The sequence below is a fragment of the Prionailurus viverrinus genome, chromosome D3 (genome assembly GCF_022837055.1).
Source record: "Prionailurus viverrinus isolate Anna chromosome D3, UM_Priviv_1.0, whole genome shotgun sequence".
NCBI classification, from domain to species: domain Eukaryota; kingdom Metazoa; phylum Chordata; class Mammalia; order Carnivora; family Felidae; genus Prionailurus; species Prionailurus viverrinus.
Window position 1 is genome coordinate 93,759,229 of NC_062572.1, and position 18,290 is coordinate 93,777,518.

An 18,290-nucleotide genomic window follows, 5' to 3' on the forward strand; every position below is an offset into this window, starting at 1 on the left:
CAGCCACTTCGTCTTGAAATTTGTCCGCGTTAACTTAGCAATGCCCCACTTCTTGGAGCTGTGGATCTAGGGAGTGATGGAAGGAATAGGAACAGAAAGCCTGGACACCGGGGCAAGGAAAGGCAGGAAGGAACAAAGCCACAGCACAACTCATCTTCTGGTGGTCAGGGAGCTTGAACTTGGCCCTGTGTAGGGCCTCAGTCACATGCTCCTTGCTCTACAGGTTGGTGCGGATGGACGTGGTGACTTGGCCAATGTGGACCTTGGCCGCTGTGCTCTGGGGTTTTCCCAGCAACACCCAGGTGTCTACATTAAACTTTATGTGGATCCAGGTGTCTTGGTTAAGGTCAGACACAACTGTCCACTGGAAAGTTCTATCTCCAGGGTCCCTCTTGGCAACCCACGCAATCAACAGGCTGCAGACGCCACCGAGGAGGCCGCTGTCTGCAGCCGTCGGTCACTGGGTCCCCGCGGGCAAAGAGCTTGGCTGGTTGCAGACAGAGCGTGAAAATTCTTAAATTTGCCAGCCTGGTTCTTGCTGCCTCTTCCTCACAAATTGAGGCCAAGAAACAGACGGGTTTTTTTTTTTTTTTTCAGTTTTTTCAGGTTATTCCCTAGAAACTTTGAAAATACCCCAAATACCAGTGGTGCTTGGGATAGAACAAAGCCTCCATGAATTTGAGCAGGTTTAAGACTTTAATGGTGACTTCGGGTGATGTGAAGCTTGCCATTACTCTCATGTTTAATATTTCCCTTCATCGAATACATGGCGTGGTAGTTTCAGTTCAGAAAAGCAACGTGTTCCTATGTCATCAAGATCTTTAAAAAGCACTGTAAAGAAACCAAAGCGTGGGTTTTCGGCAAAAGCACCCACACAACGTAATGAAACTTATTTTATTAGCTCTTCACTAGACGAGAAGTAATGGCCATTTTGCGGGAGCTCATTAAGATAAGTGGAGATTGTAGTCAGCCTCAGGCTCGAGGGGGCCCCCAGGGGAACTTACAACGGCAATGTCTCCCCTTTATGGACCTCCCAGCACCAGACTCTAAGCAATAATGCATCTCGTGGTTGGCATTGAACTGGCTTCTTCCTGGTAACTGGCCCAAAATTCGCGTTGATGATTTTGCCCATTCTGTGCTGAAACAGGCACTTCATGGCACACTGAAGGCTCCTTTTATTGGCCTTACTGTACCACTTACTTGTTGTTATTTTAGAAATTTTACTGAACTCTTTCGAACCCTCCAAACAGGGGCATTACTAACAGTGTGTCGCTGCAAAGTTCGGAGAGCAGACTCCAAGATTCCCGGAGGTACAGCTCAGGACTGATTCCTCCCAGCACTTTCTTTTCCCAGGCGGACCTCCTTCCTTCCCCGCCATCTTCATATCTGTGCCAGGACCCGAGGGAAAGACCGGTAAAAGTAAGGGGATGACTTCTCATCCACGTAATTGGCTTTAGGGTTATTTGGCGGGGGGTAGAGACAAAGAAGGAGTCATCACTCAGGCAGTGACATTAGCAGCCAAGGGTGTTGTAGCCAAGACCAGTCATCGCGGAAACCAGCACAGGCTGGAGGTACCAGGAACTGATAACCAGCAAAGTCAAGAGAGCCTGAAAGAACCAAGGGCTGATAATCCCTGGGACCAGAGAAGCCAGCAACCGGACCCAAGGCTGGTGACACCCACTGACAAGGGGGGGATCCTACAGCCACCTCTCCGACTCTCCACGACCCTCCCACATCTGACCACATGTGAGAGCTGACCCCCAAGGCTCTGCCCGACTGATCTCTGAACGTAACAGAGATCGTCCACTGCTCGAACACAGGAAGGGGTAAGCGTGGAGAGAGGAAGCTCCACCTCAGCTATACGCCCACGGACTGACTTCACGTTTGGTTGGTTAACTACCCCCCCACCCCCGCCCCTTGTTGTATCTTGTTTGTTGGGTGACTTCGTCTTGTGCTTTGCTTTGTGTGACATGTGTGAAGCCAAGTTAAATGCTTGGTGAAATGTCATCGACTTTGGAATCCTAAACCAGATTTATAATTATGTTAAATTTGCTTTATGACTGAATAATGTTGACATTGTTGAAAGATACAACTCATGTGTGTGACTGCATAGAATGTTCATGATCCGGGTAGAACTCTGGCTCATTTCCCTCCTACAGCACACAAGCCCTGGGCCAGCGGGGGCAGTCCTTCAGAACACCAAGCTCTTTGGGGCGTCTGGGTGGCTCAGTTGGTTAAACGTCTGACTCTTGATTTCTGCTCAGTTCATGAGCCCCGTTGAGCTCTGAGCTGAGTGTGGAGCCTGCTTGGAATTCTTCCTCCCCCTCTCTCTGCCCTACTCCTGCTCGTGCTCTCTCTCTTTCTTAAAATAAATGAATAAACTTAAAAAAAAGAGTACGAAGCTCTCGGCATAGCGATCACTTGAAACCAAAAATATTAAATACATTAAGTTTTACTATGTAAATTATTTCATCATCAATATCTTGAAGCATAATATTGAGATTTATTTGTTGAAAGAATAAATGAGTGAATGCTAGGGGACATAGTACAACATTCTTTTTAAAGTTGTGTTTTTAAGGAAATAATTTCTTTTATTTGGATGAAATATGGTATTAAATCCCATCTTTTCTGATCACTAATCATTATTTATTTACGGCTTGTTTTGCTTAAAATATGTGTTCCTAATTATTTTTCTTTTCAAATATTAATTTCTGATAGTATAAAGTTTCCATTTTTGGGTGCCTGGGTGGCTCAGTCTGTTAAGCGTCCGACTCCGACTCAGGTCATGATCTCGTGGTTTGTTGAGTCCAAGCCCCACGTCGGGCTCTGTGCTGACGGCTCGGAGCCTGGAGCCTGCTTCCGATTCTGTGTCTCCCTCTCTCTCTGCCCTTCCCCCACTTGTGCTCTGTCTCTCTGTCTCTAAAAAAACAACATTAAAAAAGGTTTATACAGTTTCCATTTTCTGTGAATATACCATATTGAATCAGTTGTTAGAGTATTGCTCTGAATGAGAGAAAATCCATATCAGTATCATCATGGGAAAAAATGGTACATCCAGAAATTAATCAATACACTTTTTGCAAGTTTCTTTTTGATCTAACCCAAGAAACTTTTCTGTAGTAAATATTAACTTTCTGAAAAACTGATCCCCCAAAGAATTAAATGTGGGGAGATCACATGTGCCAGGACACCTAGTGCAGACTTTGGGGCTCACACAGATGCCAATCGAGAATGTGCTTCCTGTGTTGGGCTGTCAGCTTCCTGAGGCTGGGCTGGCCCCACACCACCGCCTCCCCCTGATATGCAGAGCTTCCCACCTTGCGGTTGTGACAAGGATTAAATAGGCTAATGTATGGAAAGCACTTGGAATAGTTCCTGGAGCCCTGCAAGGACTCAGAAAATAGTAGTTAATTAGGGGCGCCTGGGTGGCTCAGTCGGTTGAGCCTCCGACTTCAGCCAGGTCACGATCTCGCGGTCCGTGAGTTCGAGCCCCGCATCGGGCTCTGTACTGATGGCTCGGAGCCTGGAGCCTGCTTCGGATTCTGTGTCTCCCCCTCTCTCTGCCCCTCCCCTGCTCATGCTCTGTCTCAAAAATAAATAAACATTTAAAAAAATTAAAAAAAAAGAAAATAGTAGTGAATTAGATTATGAAGATGATGGTGATGGTGTGATGGTGATGAATATAGTGACGTTCCAGGCCCCTGAGACAAGTCGTCAGAAATTATTGCTTGGAGTATTTTCTAAAGACCAATGATTTCCAGTCTGGGTGATGCCTGAAACTCATGACTCTACCAGGGAAACACACTTGTGACTTCCCACGTGGACAATAGTATGTACTGTCTGCTGTGCTCTAGATACTGTTTCATCGTTTACTTTTCATAATGACGTGAATGGCTGTGGCTCTTCATGCCGCGTCAGGGAGCTGCCCACTCTGCCCTCACCCATGAGGCTGCTTAATGCTGTGCCAGCGGCCTGCCCTCCTCCCTCCTTCCGAGGAAGAGCGACTCCCCCGGGCTCAAGGCTCCTTCTCACCATCTTCTCTCCTCTCCGATCTCCTCTCGGGCCCGTTTGTTGCCTTTTTCTCTTGTGTTTTCAAGTCACCCTGTACCGGAGTCCTTTCCCTCACCACAGACCCGCGGCATTTCACAACACGCTGGAGCGCACAGATGTGTATTGACCTGGTGTTCATGCTTGTCACAACTTCCGAATGCTTGCACTGCTCGATCTTGCTGTTTAATTTGTGGATAAGGGAGCACACCTGTTACATCAATTCCGATTTGTTTCTGCCAAAATGCCATTGAGATTTTGATTGATTGCCTCGAATCTACAGGTTGCTTTGGGTAGCATGGACTTCTCACTGTGCTGTGTCTGGTTTAAAAAATTTTTTTTTAATCTTTATTTATTTTTGAGAGACACATGCACAGAGCACGCATGGGGGAGGGGCAGAGAGAGAGGGAGACACAGAATCCGAAGCGGGCTCCAGGCTCTGAGCTGTCGGCACAGAGCCCGACGTGGGGCTTGGACTCACAAATCACAAGACCTTGACCCAAGCTGAAGACAGAGGCTTAACAGACTGAGCCGCCCAGGCGCCCCTGTGTTCTGTCTTTTGATCCAAGGGCACAAGATGTCTTTCCGTGTATGTGTATATTGCATTTCTTCTAGCAATGTTTCCAGGTTTCCATTGTACCAGTCTTTCACCTTCTTTGTTACATTTATCCCTAAGGATGTAATTCTTTTTGATATAATAGATGAACTTCCTTTTTTGATTTCTTCTTTGACTTGGTTATCCTTAGTGTATAGACACACAATTGATTTGTGTGTTGCTTTTGCTTCCTGCCACTGTTGAGTTGTTCAATAGTTTTAATAGATGTGTGTGTGTGTGTGTGTGTGTGTGGTATTTAGGGTTTTATACATGTATAAATTTATTTATGCATTTGTACATGATCACGCCATCTGTGAACAGAAATAATTTTACTTCTTCCTTTCTGATTTGGCTGTCTTCCATTTCTTTTTCATGTGTCATTGAACTTCTAGCACTCTGTTGTTATTAAGACTGGAAGGCATGAGTTTGTAAATACCATGAGGGTCGTGTTCCTCAGGGGTGTGTCATTCAATCCCATGGACACCATGCTCCATGCCGTCTCATCTCTGATGAGATTCAGAGGAAGATAATATGGATATTTTCATGCACTTTTTCTTTAATGGAAAACCACAATTTATTCACTTCAAACTTACGACCTCAGACCAAAAAAAGTCTTTTTTGCCTTGGTTGGTTTCATAAGAATAAGGCCACTAACGGTTCCATAAGACCCAGAGAGCTTCCTGGGGGTCTCCCTGGTGCAGCCTTCAGAGCAGGTTGAGGGTAGAGGCCATTGAGGGGCACAGAAGGAGAGAGCCCATGGAGGATGACCGATACGCACATTCTGGAGAGTTTGACCTTCACGACGCAGTCAATGGAAAGTCATGAGAGTTTTCGATCTAATGGAGCTGTGTTTTAGCAACATGTCTTGTTCAGCACTGAAAAGAATGGATTTGCGGAGACCAGATAAGATTAATCTGAATGTGATTTTCTGAACATTCTTCAATGCGGTTCCTACTTTTTTCCTTTCTTTCCCTCCTTCAATACAGACTTTCTTCTTCCTTTACTTTTGCGAACTATTTCATCCATGTTACTTTTTCCCTTCTCTCTTGCCTCTGCTTTAATCCACCAAAAAGCACCACCCACTGTCAATGGCAGTTGAAACCATGGAAGCCAAACCCGTTTTCCATCCCCGGAGGAGGACCACCACTTTTAAACAGACCCTGAGACCTTTCCAAAGTAGTAAAGTAGGGAGGTATGGACGTGGCTAATAAAAGTAAAGCCCGATGACAAATGCGAGATACAGAAATGTAATAGGTTTTTTTTTTTTTTGAAAAAGAATGTTTTCACCTTTCATGTGAATTTTAGAACATCATTGGAAAAATAGGGTTGAATTACTTCATGAAAATTCTCAGCTAAAATGAAGTATAATAAATCTCATTGATTTTAATCTTAAACCTCACCCAATAAATATTTAAACAAACTAAATACATTCGAAATGCCAAATTGTCTTGAGGATAAGAAGTGTATAGCTTGAGCCACATTTGGGTTACTATCTACCATGTCCAGTTGTAGGTCAACCACTTGGGAGCAAAAACTTTTTATTCCTTTTCTGTCGTCTGGAGGTGAATGTTTTCCCTTAATGGCTCTATCCCTATTCAATGTGGAAAACGCACACCTATTGACCTGTACACCCAGCTTTCCCTCAGAATGGGGAATTAGCATGGATTTCTTGTTTACTCTTTTGCTGGTGATGAGTAGGGGATGAACTGACATCAAGCTGGTCATGCGGTCCCCAGTCACTGTGGACCGCAGAGAGAGACGACGCAGAGCACATGCAGTGACTCCCCCGTTTTGACAATAATCCCCACTGTTTTAGATGAATTGGACCAGGAGCAATGATGCCCACTTGGGAAAAACAGTTCTGAACCGTCGATATGGAAAATATAACACAAAACTATGGTTTTGATTGCAACGAGCCTGGCCCTGCGGCTAGATGGTAATGGATTTGTGTATTTATTTCACCTCTCACTTCCTATGTAACCTTGAAGATATTAATTCGCTTCTTTCCTGCCAGTGCACTCATCTATAAAACGTGCCTAGCAATACTGTCCCTGTCAGGCTGCTCTGTGGACCATTGATAACATGCGTAAAGAATGTGGCGCGTGGAGAGTGCCGTATATACTCTTTTAAAAATACACAATGTCCTAAATATGCTTAAATATGTGGGCTTTTCACTCTGTCCTGAAAGGGAAGCGAGGTGCTACCAGGACGTGTAAAGAAGCACTTGACCCAACACAAGATGGATTTGCCGGATTTAGAAGTACAAGCATAGGATACTCTGAAATTTGAATTTCAGTAAACAACAAGTGTTATCTTTTTCAGTGTAAGCGTGTCCATGCTGTATCTGTGAGGTGCTTATACTAAAGATTGTTCGTTGATTTTCTGAGATTGAAATTTATATGAGGGTTTTGTATCTTATCTGACAACCCTAGCATGGGATTATATTGAAAGATCGTTTCTATTGCTTTTTTGGACTATTCTGACGTCTTACTCTTTTCTCGATAATATCATGTTGCGTTTGGCAAGGGAGGGACAGTGTAGCCAAAAACCAACTGGAATGACGGCCTGGGCGTAACACGCGTCTCGTTGCTCAGACACCCCTCGTTCCTCATTTATAAAGTAGGGACAATGAGCCCCCTGCTAAACAGCTTTGCATATTATCTGACTAAAAAGTTAATGACTATAACAGACTTGAATAAGGGCCTGGAATGTAATAAGTGCTCAAAATGCCAATTGTCACATATTTTACCTATGTTAGTATATTCATTTTTCCCCCACATTTTAAGATTCTTATGATTTGGAAGTTTTTTCAACTGATGGCAATTTGCTGCTGTCTTTGGCTTGGTTGGCCTGTTGATCATAGCTGTTCATGGTGTCATGACTTCAACTGAGGTACGTGCATTATTTGAAAACAAAAACAAAAGCAAAACTGCTTCCCTCCTTAGGAGAAGAGAATTCACAGGCATAGATGGGAATCTAAAAGAGACATGAAAAGAGAAGTTTCCTCTGAGGAAGAAATTCTTCTAGGCTCAAGGAAAGGTGAGGCTTTCACAGATAAAAGTCTCCTGAACACCTGAGTAAGGTGTGTTAGTTCTTGGTGCATTTTCATGAACATGAACACAAACATGAACAGGACGAGACTATGATGTTCATTATTTATTTATTTATTTATTTATGTATTTTAATGTTTGTTTATTTTTGAGAGTGAGAGTGACATAGAGTGTGAGAGGGTGAGGGGAAGAGAGAGAGGGAGACACAGAATCCAAAGCAGGCTCCGGGCTCTGAGCTGTCAGCACAGACCCCGACGCGGGGCTCGAACTCATGGACCGTGAGATCGTGACCTCAGCCAAAGTCAGACGCTTAACCGCCTGAGTCACCCAGGTGCCCCAAGAATATGTTGTTTAAAAGTGAAGTCCTTGAAAACAGGATTTTGACAAGATATATGCACACCCGTGTTTATCTAGCAATATTCACAATAGCCAAGATATGGAAACAACCCCAATGTCCGTCAGTGGATGAATAGGTAAAACCGATGTGGTACCCACACATAGCAGAATACTATTCAGCCATGAGAAAGGGGGATACCCTGCCACTCATAACAACAGAGATGGACTCTGAGCACATTGTGCCCAGAAAGAGAAGCCAGACAAAGACAAGTACTGCCTGATATCACACTATGTGGAATCTAGAAAGCCAACCCTATAAAATGAGAAAGAGAAAGAATAAAATGGTGGTCACCAGGGGATGGGGGATGAGGGGGATACGACTGATGGTGTTAAGGGTACAAATTTGTAACGAATAGCAAATCAGCCATAGAGATCTACTGAATATAGACAATACTATCGGACTATGATGATGTGATGACATAAATATTGCCTCAGTGGCACTCACAACACAACACATAAACGTATGAAAGTAACACGCTGTGCACCTTAAATTTACAAAATGAAACATGTCGAATTTATGAAGTAAAATAAAAGTGGAGTCTTTCGCCATGACTAGACACAGCTACCTCTTGAGGCAATAAAACATTTATATCTTATATGTTTATATTATATGAAATATAAATATATATAATATACATATTTAGATTGTACATGTAAGAGAGACTACAATATTTGTCTTTGACTTATTTCACTTAGCATAATGCCTTTGTGATCCATTCATGTTGTTGCAAGTGCAAGATTTCACTCTGTATATGTATAGTATATGTATATGTATATACATGTGTATGTGTATGTGTATGTATATGTATGTGTATATATGTGTATGTGTGTATGTGTATGTATATGTATGTGTACATGTATGTGTATGTGTATGTGTATGCATATGTGTATGTATATGTATGTGTATATGTATATATGTATGTGTATGTATATGTGTATGTGTATGTATATGTGTATGTGTATGTATATGTGTATGTGTATGTATATGTGTATGTATGTGTATGTGTATGTGTATATGTGTACACGTATGTGTATGTGTTTGTGTATCTGTATGTGTATGTATATATATGTGTATGTATATGTGTATGTGTATATGTGTACATATGTGTATGTGTATGTGTATGTATATGTATGTGTATGTGTATATGTATATGTGTACACGTATGTGTATGTGTATGTGTTTGTGTATCTGTATGTGTATGTATATATATATGTGTATGTATATGTGTATGTGTATATGTGTACATATGTGTATGTGTATGTGTATGTATATGTATGTGTATGTGTATATGTATATGTGTACACGTATGTGTATGTGTATGTGTTTGTGTATCTGTATGTGTATGTATATATATATGTGTATGTATATGTGTATGTGTATATGTGTACATATGTGTATGTGTATGTATATGTGTATGTATGTGTATATGTATATGTGTACATGTATGTGTACGTGTATGTGTATGTATGTGTATGTGTATATGTATATATGTGTGTGTGTGTGTATATGTATATGTGTATGTGTATGTGTATGTGTATGTGTTTGTGTATGTATATGTTACCACAATTTATTTATCTGTTCATCCACTGATGAGCACTTAGGTTGTTTCCATATCCTGGCTCTTGTAAATAATGCTGCATGAACATGAAAGTGCATGTATCTTTTTGAATTAATGACTTTTTGAATTAATAACTTTCTTTGGGTAAAAACCCAGAGTGGAATTACTGGATCGCATGGTAGTTTTATTTTTAGTTTTTTAAGGAAACTCCCTACTTTGTACCATAGTGGCTGCACAGAACTCAGGGCTGAAACCTGCCAGGGGTGTTGGAGCAGCTCGGGAAGTCCAGGGTGAGGGACCTGATGCTGTAGAGGATCAGAGAAGCCAGCTGAGCCGAGGGAGGGAGTCGCAGGTGCCGGCCGGAGGGGCTGCTGGGAGAAGGGCAGCGGGTCACGTCTTCTGCAGGTGGGGGTCCCCCGCGTCGTCTTCTTCTGCTGTGTGACTCCACACATCTGCGTTTGCCAAGAGACCCTCACCAGGGTTACCAAGAGATGTGTGCATGTGTGCGGGGACAGAGTGATCCCTCAGCGTCTGTTGTGGGCCAGGAGGGCACTTTCCAAGTCACCGCAGGTGAGGGCTTAGAGGCAGGAATTAGACCCTTATTCGCTGAACGACCGGCTGCAGTTTATGTAGCTCCAAATGCCAAATCATCTGATTCTAAACCCTGTGTTGTTTCCTATTTGCCAGAGAAATGAAAACAGGTATAATTGTCTATATTTATATAGTGATAATAGTGACAATATCTTCTACTGTTTATGAGAAAGAATAAGAACAAAGGGATAGATTAATTATGAGCTACTTTTATGTCTGTATTCTTCAAACGTCTTCTTTTATTTCCGCTTTAAGCTCTGAAATGACGCACAAGAGAACAATCTCTTGAAGACCTTTGTGTACTCACGCGCTATTTATTCCTTATTCTTCCAGAAAATGATGGAACTCCTTCTTGTTTAATCACCCTAGATGCATCCCTGCAATTTCAAATACTTTCAAACAAAAGATCGACCTCACTTTTTCCTGATTGTTGTCATTTCATCGACTTGTCTTTATCTAACAGATTTCCAATGTTGTCCTGAACTCAGATTTCAGCAAAGGAACTCATGGTGTTGGTAAAGATCTGTTTTTTTCTCAGATCTGGTTCTAGGTACAGTCTGTAATTTGGGTCACTTCTAGAAATATAGGACCCTTTTTGCTGCCAGCCGTTCCACAACAGCCAGATGTTTTGAGCTTGGGAAAAGTACATATTAACTTATTTATTCAAACGGTATTGAGTGAACAGTCAGGAGCCTGCAGCAACCAGAAAATGGGTGTTCGAGAGTAAGGGGCTACATGAACACTGCTTTCTGCTGTCACGCTTCGCCCATTGCCATCAAAAGTTGTACTAAGTAGAGTTCCGAGAAGACTTCGGGCCGTGTCAGATTTGTGCAAATATCTCTTCGTTACACGGATACTGACGAAGATCATTTAAAGAACGCTCACTCCACAGCACACACATAAATTGCCAAGATGATGTGGTGATTTGGAAAAATGCAATAGTCCTCATTTGTGGATTCCATATCTGAGAATTTGGCTACTCACTAAACTTTATTCGTAACCTGAAAATCAACGCTCAGTGTGCGTGCACAGCCGTTCACAGACGCCCACGGAGGTGCTGGGCCCTCACCCACCTGGAGCTGCTCAGAGCGGCACTCTGCTTTCTCCTTTCAGATCTCGGACTGGAGACAAGTGTCCTTTCCGCCATCTATTCAGTGACATGTTACTTCGTTTTGCATTTTTGCACGTTTTTGTTGGGGACGTCACTTTTACAATGTCCCCTGGGTGGGAGGGAGGGAGGGACTCAAGCACCATCCAATGCTCCCAAGTGCGAGAAGGTTGATAAGCACCTCAAGGAGGAAATACATGTGTTTAGACGAGTCTCCTTCGGGCTGAGTCCCAGAGCTGCTGGCCATGATTTCAGTGTTAATGAATCAACAATTTAAACAGAAACACACAACAAACGAAGTTATGTATTCATTGGCTTACTAAAATGTTGTGGTCAGAAGCTCACAGGAACCTAACCCCCGTTTCCCCCGGGAATAAGTTTTAGGTATTTGCAATTTCAGTGCTCATGGTGATTTTCCGGAACGGAACTACCATGGATGATGCGGACTGACTGCTAGTGGCACATGAACACAAAGGGAGGGCTCGGCGTGCTCTCCCCCGATGCTCTGTGACTCCTGAGCCAGGTCAGGCAACGTCCCTGCTTCTGCCTGTGCCTTTGCGGAGACTCCTTCCAGAGGAAGCCAGCCACCAGGCAAGAATTTGTTACCCCAACACTGCTGCGCGCGGAGGTCATGTGCAGACTCCCCCACGCGGGGCACCCGCTGAGCCGCGCCTTCCTGGCCAGAGCACAGGTGCGTGGGTGAGGGAGCCATCTCGAAAGCGGGTCCCTGACTCAGCTGTTGTAGCTCGGCCACTCACGTCACCCCGGCTGGTGCTGTCTTCCCTCCCCAGTCCCAAGGAGTCACGGAGTGTCAGGGCTCCCTCTCTTGTGCCCTGTTCAGACTTCTGATCTACTGAAGCCATGGTTGTTGGTTTAGGTCACCGAGTGTGGGTGGTTTGTCACCCAGCAAGGGATCAGAGGAACAGATGGTAACAGTCCTAATTGAAACGCGTCAAAACACGTAACAGTCTAATGATACAAGTAGGGCAACTCTAGCAAGAAATGTCGGTTGAATTTGACTAAAAATGCAAGACAAACATTGGAGTGAGTTTTAAGTCTCTTGTGGAACCAAAGGGCAGGTAAATTCAGTAAATAAACAGTGGAGGGGGAACGGGAGGGAAGGCCAGCTCTGCCGTGGGTGTGTAGCCGGCTGCCACGTCTAGACGGCAGCGTTCCTGGACGCGTGCGCCCCTGGTGTGTTCAAGAAGATTCTTACCTCCCGGTCCGCCTTCACTTCCAGGCGAAGCACTTGCCGTTCTGAGAGGTTAGGCACTTGGCACGACACGACACAGGCACTTGGTGGGTCTGGAGGGTTTTCGTGGGGTCAGGATTGTCAGTGTGAATGGAGCTCCTAACTTTCTGTTCGGTCCGTCGAGCCAGTGGTTGTCACACGGAGGTGACCGCACGTGCGGCACATGAGGTTTGCACGTCACAAATTGTGCTCTGATGGCACCTTCTCCGTGTCAGGTGTCAGACCTCTCTTCCTCCTCCCAGAGCCATCGGCAGAAAGAGCATATGTAGCTTTGAGAGCTGGGCGCACATGAAGCATTTTTACCGCAGAACGAACGACACGGGCTTTCTTGGTGTTGCACACAGGACTGCTGTGCGACCACTTGGGCATCTTGGGCAGGGCCTTCCGGAGCCTAACTTGGGTGCGGTGAGCACGAGGGACTCCGAGGTTCCGCTTGTCCTTGCTTCTCTCCTCTCTTCCCTTCTTCCCCGGAACGTCGTCAGCTGACACCCCCGGCCCAGGCTTCTCGGCCCTCGCCCCTCTCCGGTGTCAACCTAAGTTCCGGGACAGTCCTTTGAAATGGCCAAAACCCCCATCCCCCAATCCGCGGCCGTCTTCAAGGCCTTCACCTGTCGTCAGCCTGTGCCACTCTCATCACAAACCCGATGACAGGAAAAAGGACAATTCCAAGCCGGAGCCCCCTCAACCTGCTGGGAACGCCCTCGTGCACTCACGGCGCCTGGGCACTCCCTTCTCAACCAAAAGGAAAGGACCTAGTCAACAAACGTTATTAGGGACTTTTGGCAGGAAATTTCTTTAAATTGCTATGCAAATTGAATTTCACCAGGGGTCATTTCTGCTCAACAGGGATCCACTGAACCTCAAATGTGATTACGATACGCAATGATGCGCCTTAAAAACACACAGGGAAGCACACAACACAGGTGTGCTCTTGAATTGAAGACACTAAAATACCGCCTGATGCTCAGCATCCCCCCCCCCCCCCAGTCTGACTGACACCAAGGTGTCGCGAGAGAGACAGGAGGTTAAGTGGGATGAGCGAGTGGTGTTTTAAAACTCTCAAGGGGGGGCGCCTGGGTGGCGCAGTTGGTTAAGCGTCCGACTTCAGCCAGGTCACGATCTCGCGGTCCGTGAGTTCGAGCCCCACGTCGGGCTCTGGGCTGACGGCTCAGAGCCTGGAGCCTGTTTCCGATTCTGTGTCTCCCTCTCTCTCTGCCCCTCCCCCGTTCATGCTCTGTCTCTCTCTGTCCCAAAAATAAATAAACGTTGAAAAAAAAATTAAAAAAAAAAAACTCTCAAGGGACTGTGCAAAAACCATCAAGGGAAAACCCATGGGGAAATCCATTATGGCACGAATAGCTGACTCCAACTGAAGGTTTATTTCATAATTTTTCTTATTGAAAGATAATGATTTATGTGATAAGCAGTAATCTCTCCAAGGCTCTCTATCGTCTCCCATATAAAAAAAAAATCAACTTTATTGATTAAAAGCCTCAAAAAATTGAAAGAAAATATTATAGTTTATTTTTCCCTATTAATTTTGAGATAACACCCTCTTGAGAAAAAGTGTATGCTGAGCCTTTTTGATGAAAACTCCTAGTGATTTGGCAAGTAGAGAAATCTAAATTAAATCTATGGGTTACACTTTGAATGAGACAGTTCTTTCTGCCAGTTATTTCATAAAATGTTTATATTACCTATTTTCCTGCTGTCTTTGTCTTTAAACGGAAATAAAAGACATTGCACGGAGTTGGTATTGCCTTCACGGGCCCTCCAGGACTGTGCTTTGTTGATACCAATGAGATCAAATCAGACGTGGTGCCTGTGGCTCTGTCCCTAATCTGCACCGTTAGTCCGGCTTCGGGGTGACGGTGTATGTGGCTCTCTGTTTGCAAATAGCGGGGCTTACAGAGAGCTGTCCCTGGGACAAAGAGCAGAGTGGGCAAAATGGATACAGAAAATGATTTAACGCTCGGGCAAAGTTCAGGTCCTAACAACAAGCTTTCTGGAAACGTGCCACAGCAAATCCACCGGCTGGGGCAGATGGCTCCTGTGCCACATCCTGCCAGCCAACTTTTATTTCGTGTCTTCTGTGGGAAAGAGGTACTGGACATAGAAAATCAGTATGGGGTGCCTGGGTGGCTCGGTCGGTTGAGCGTCCGACTTGGGCTCAGGTCACGGTCTCATGGTCCGTAAGTTCGAGCCCCGCGTCGGGCTCTGTGCTGACAGCTCGGAGCCTGGAGCTGCTTCGGAGTCTGTGTCTCCCTCTCCCTCTGCCCTTAACCCACTCACATTCTGTCTCTGTCTCTCTCAAAAATAAATAAGCGTTAAAAAATTTTTTTTAAAAGCAATCAGTACAACAGGGCCCTCTGAAAGTTATAGTTTACTGAGGCGGTGGTTTACAGGGAAATAAACGTCCAGTTACAGCACAGGGTACATACTGCATAGGAGGGAGCCCCCGGGCCATGGGAACACGGAACAGAGCATCACTGGGGAAGAGTTCTGGGTGATAATGAAGCCAGACACAGAGATTAGCTGGCGAGAAAAAGGGGAGAAGAAGCATTCCAGGCCACGGAGTGATGTGCCGAAAGGAACAGTTTTGACTCAGCACAGGGCACTGATCGCTGATGGTGAGCCAACGACTCACGTGAAGAAGTCTCCGGAGACAGGTTTTTGGAGCGGTCAGCCTATGGAGGTTCAGGACACTCTAGTGTGTGAGGTGAGGATTCGTAATGTATCCAGAACTACGTGAGAACTTGTTGAATGATTTTACGCTGAGGAAGACCATATTCATGTTTCCACTGAGAAAATTGATCAGAAAACAATGTGGAAGGTCAGGACTTTCAAGAGGACGCAGCAGGCTGGTTTGCCTCTGCTCCACAATATCGGAGGCCTCAGCTGAAAAACTTGTAGGCTGGGGGGGGGACAGGAGCCCCAGACCTAGAATCACCTGAAGGCTTGTTCCCTCCCATTTCTGGTGGTCAATCCTGATTCTCCCTTGGGACCTCTGCTGTGGCCAGAGCCCTGCATGTCACTGTCTCTCCATGTGGTCCTTGCATCTTCACAACACGGCAGCCGGGTTCTAAACACAAGTGCCCCACAGGCAGCCCAAGAGAAGACGCGCGGCCACTCCGGCCTAAGCTTGGGCGCGATGTCACTTAGCTGCACTCTGCCCACGGAGACAGTCACAAACCCACCCAGTCTCGAGGACAGGGAACACACTCCTGGAGGAGTCCTCCACCTCCTCACGAGAAAATGGCAGGTCCCGGGGAGCTGAAAACACGGTTGCATCTTCGGAGAATACATTTTTTAGAAATCGGTACTGACTATCTATAGACCAGTAGTTTGCAGGGCAAACCCTACAGTTGTGATACGTCATCAGCACATTGGGCAAGAGGGCGGGAGGTACGAGACCAGGACGGGAAGGGGGTGACGGGGCGATCGCGATGAGAAACCTGGATTTCACGCTGCGCAGTGGAGGCCGTTGGAAAGCTTTCGTCATGCAGGAGATCAACCTTTGCTTCTCCCCCCAGCTCACGTGGCTCTTGTAAGGACACCGACTTCCCAGAGGGAGGGAATGAGCTGCAGCCACGTGAGGAAGAGGTGACAGTGATTTGCATCGAGATGAACACAAAACAGGCCAATTCTGGCCATACAGCAATGGCGGAGAAGGCTGTCCGCAGGACTGGACGTCCGTGGGCGGGAGGGATCCGGGAGGACTCCCAATGACTGAGCAACCGAGCGGGTCAAGGGAGAAATCCCCGAGTGCAACAGGCAGGGGGTCTGAACTCTCGGGACCCAAGTGTGGTTAACAGATGTGTCGCGGGATATATGTGTGTTTGAAGGTCAGGAGAGAGGTCAGGGCCGGGGGTAAAAATTCGGCGATGTGATGTAGATGATGTCAGGGTGAATGTTAGAAGTGGAATTAGCCGCCTGAATGAAGAGGGATGACGGGGCAGCATTCACCAGAGGAGCAGCTTGAGGAGAAGCAGAGGCCGGAGACAGGAGGTCTGTGCTCTCAGTGGAGTCCGTGTGGTAAGATTTCCAAGCGAGTTAAGCTGGGGCCAAGGGGTCGAGTATCTCTGACAGCACGGATTTTCTTTCTTTCTTTTTTTTCAAAGTTTATTCGTTTATTTTGAGACAGAGAGAAAAAGAGAGAGAGAGAGAGGAAGAGAGAGAGAAAGGAGAGAGAGAAAATCCCAAGCAGGCTGCACACTCAACACAGAGTCCAACACAGGGTTCAAACTCACGAAGCCTGAGATCATGACCCGAGACCAAATCAAGAGTTGAACGCTTAACCAGCTGAGCCACCCAGGCACCCTCCGCACAGATTTCTAGCGTGTAATACAAGACTGTGATCTTTTTTTTTTTTTTTTACCGTTTCTACTTTTTATTTTTAAATGTTTATTTATTTGTTTATTTTTTAGAGAGAGAAAGAGACAGAAAGAGACAGAGTGTGAGTGGGGAAGGGGCAGAGAGAGAGGGAGACACAGAATCGGAAACAGGCTCCAGGCTCGGAGCTGTCAGCACAGAGCCCGACGCGGGGCTCGAACCCACGGACCGCGAGATCACGACCTGAGCCGAAGTCGGACGCTTGACCTACTGAGCCACTCAGGCACCCCTGCACAGATTTCTAGTGTGCAGTGTGAGATTCTGCTCTTTCAGTCCATACCCTTGTTGATGTCCTATAGCTCTCCTGTGTTTGGGCTTAACATGATCAGTTCCACTGAGCCCACCAAGTGCAACGGCAGGGAGCTTTGGAAGGACCACGACAGCAGGCTTCTGAGTTAGACGTGGAAACACAAAAGTGAGAACATGGCGGGAGCACGGTGATGGTTCGTAAGCATTTCAGGAGTGGGAATAATTTTCGAAGATTAAGCATGAGCTCTGAGACGGAAGGGAAGGCCAGGCCTCTGCACGCGCAGGTAGCCGGTGAGAGACGAGGGCGTGTGATGGAAGGGACATGGAAACCTTGGTGAGTGCGTGACCGGAATGGGGAGTCGTAACCAAGTTACCTGTTTGTCAGCTTAACACTAGACCAGTCTGCTGGGGATTCACAGACTAGCAGGAAAGCGGGACTGGGGCGCCTGGGCGGCTCAGTCGGTTGAGCATCCAACTCTTGATTTCCGCTCAGCTCTCCGGCTCGGTGCTGAGTGTGGAGCCTGCTTGGGATTCTCTCTCCCTCTCTCTGTGCCCCTCCCTCCTGCTCATGCTCTCTCTCTCTCTGTCTCTAAAATAAAAAGAAGAAGAAGAAGGCGGGTTGATGAGTTCTTGCACCCCCGGGCCAGGCTGGCCTGGGTCTCTGCGGCCTGACCAGGTGCAAGGGACTTCTCTGGGGGCTGGGGGCTGGGGCAGCACCCTTCGGCCGGGTGGGCAATCAGGTAATTCTGCCTCAAAAGATGGGCGAGGTAGGTTAAACGGGGAAAGCAATCCGAGAGAGCGCGTACCAACAGGAAGATTTGAAAGGACCAAGAGACACATTTTACAAAACGCACCTGGGGACCCTGCACATAAGCTGGGCCTGCTCTCTCGGAGCCGTAAACCCATGGCCTCCCCAGCGCACTTTGGGGATCTGTTTGTGGGTAAAGGCGCTCTGTGCCCTGACCCCCCCTTGTTCTCAGGTCTCTGCAGTCACGTGGGGCCCCATTTCTGCAACCTGTCTGCACTCCGATGATTTGCAAAGCACTTCCTC

General features: G+C 46.2%; 1 pseudogene; it reads right to left on the minus strand.

The window, feature by feature from the left end:
- Window positions 1-372: 372 nt before the first annotated feature.
- LOC125149740 (uncharacterized) lies at window positions 373-497 on the minus strand (annotated as a pseudogene).
- Window positions 498-18,290: the final 17,793 nt, after the last annotated feature.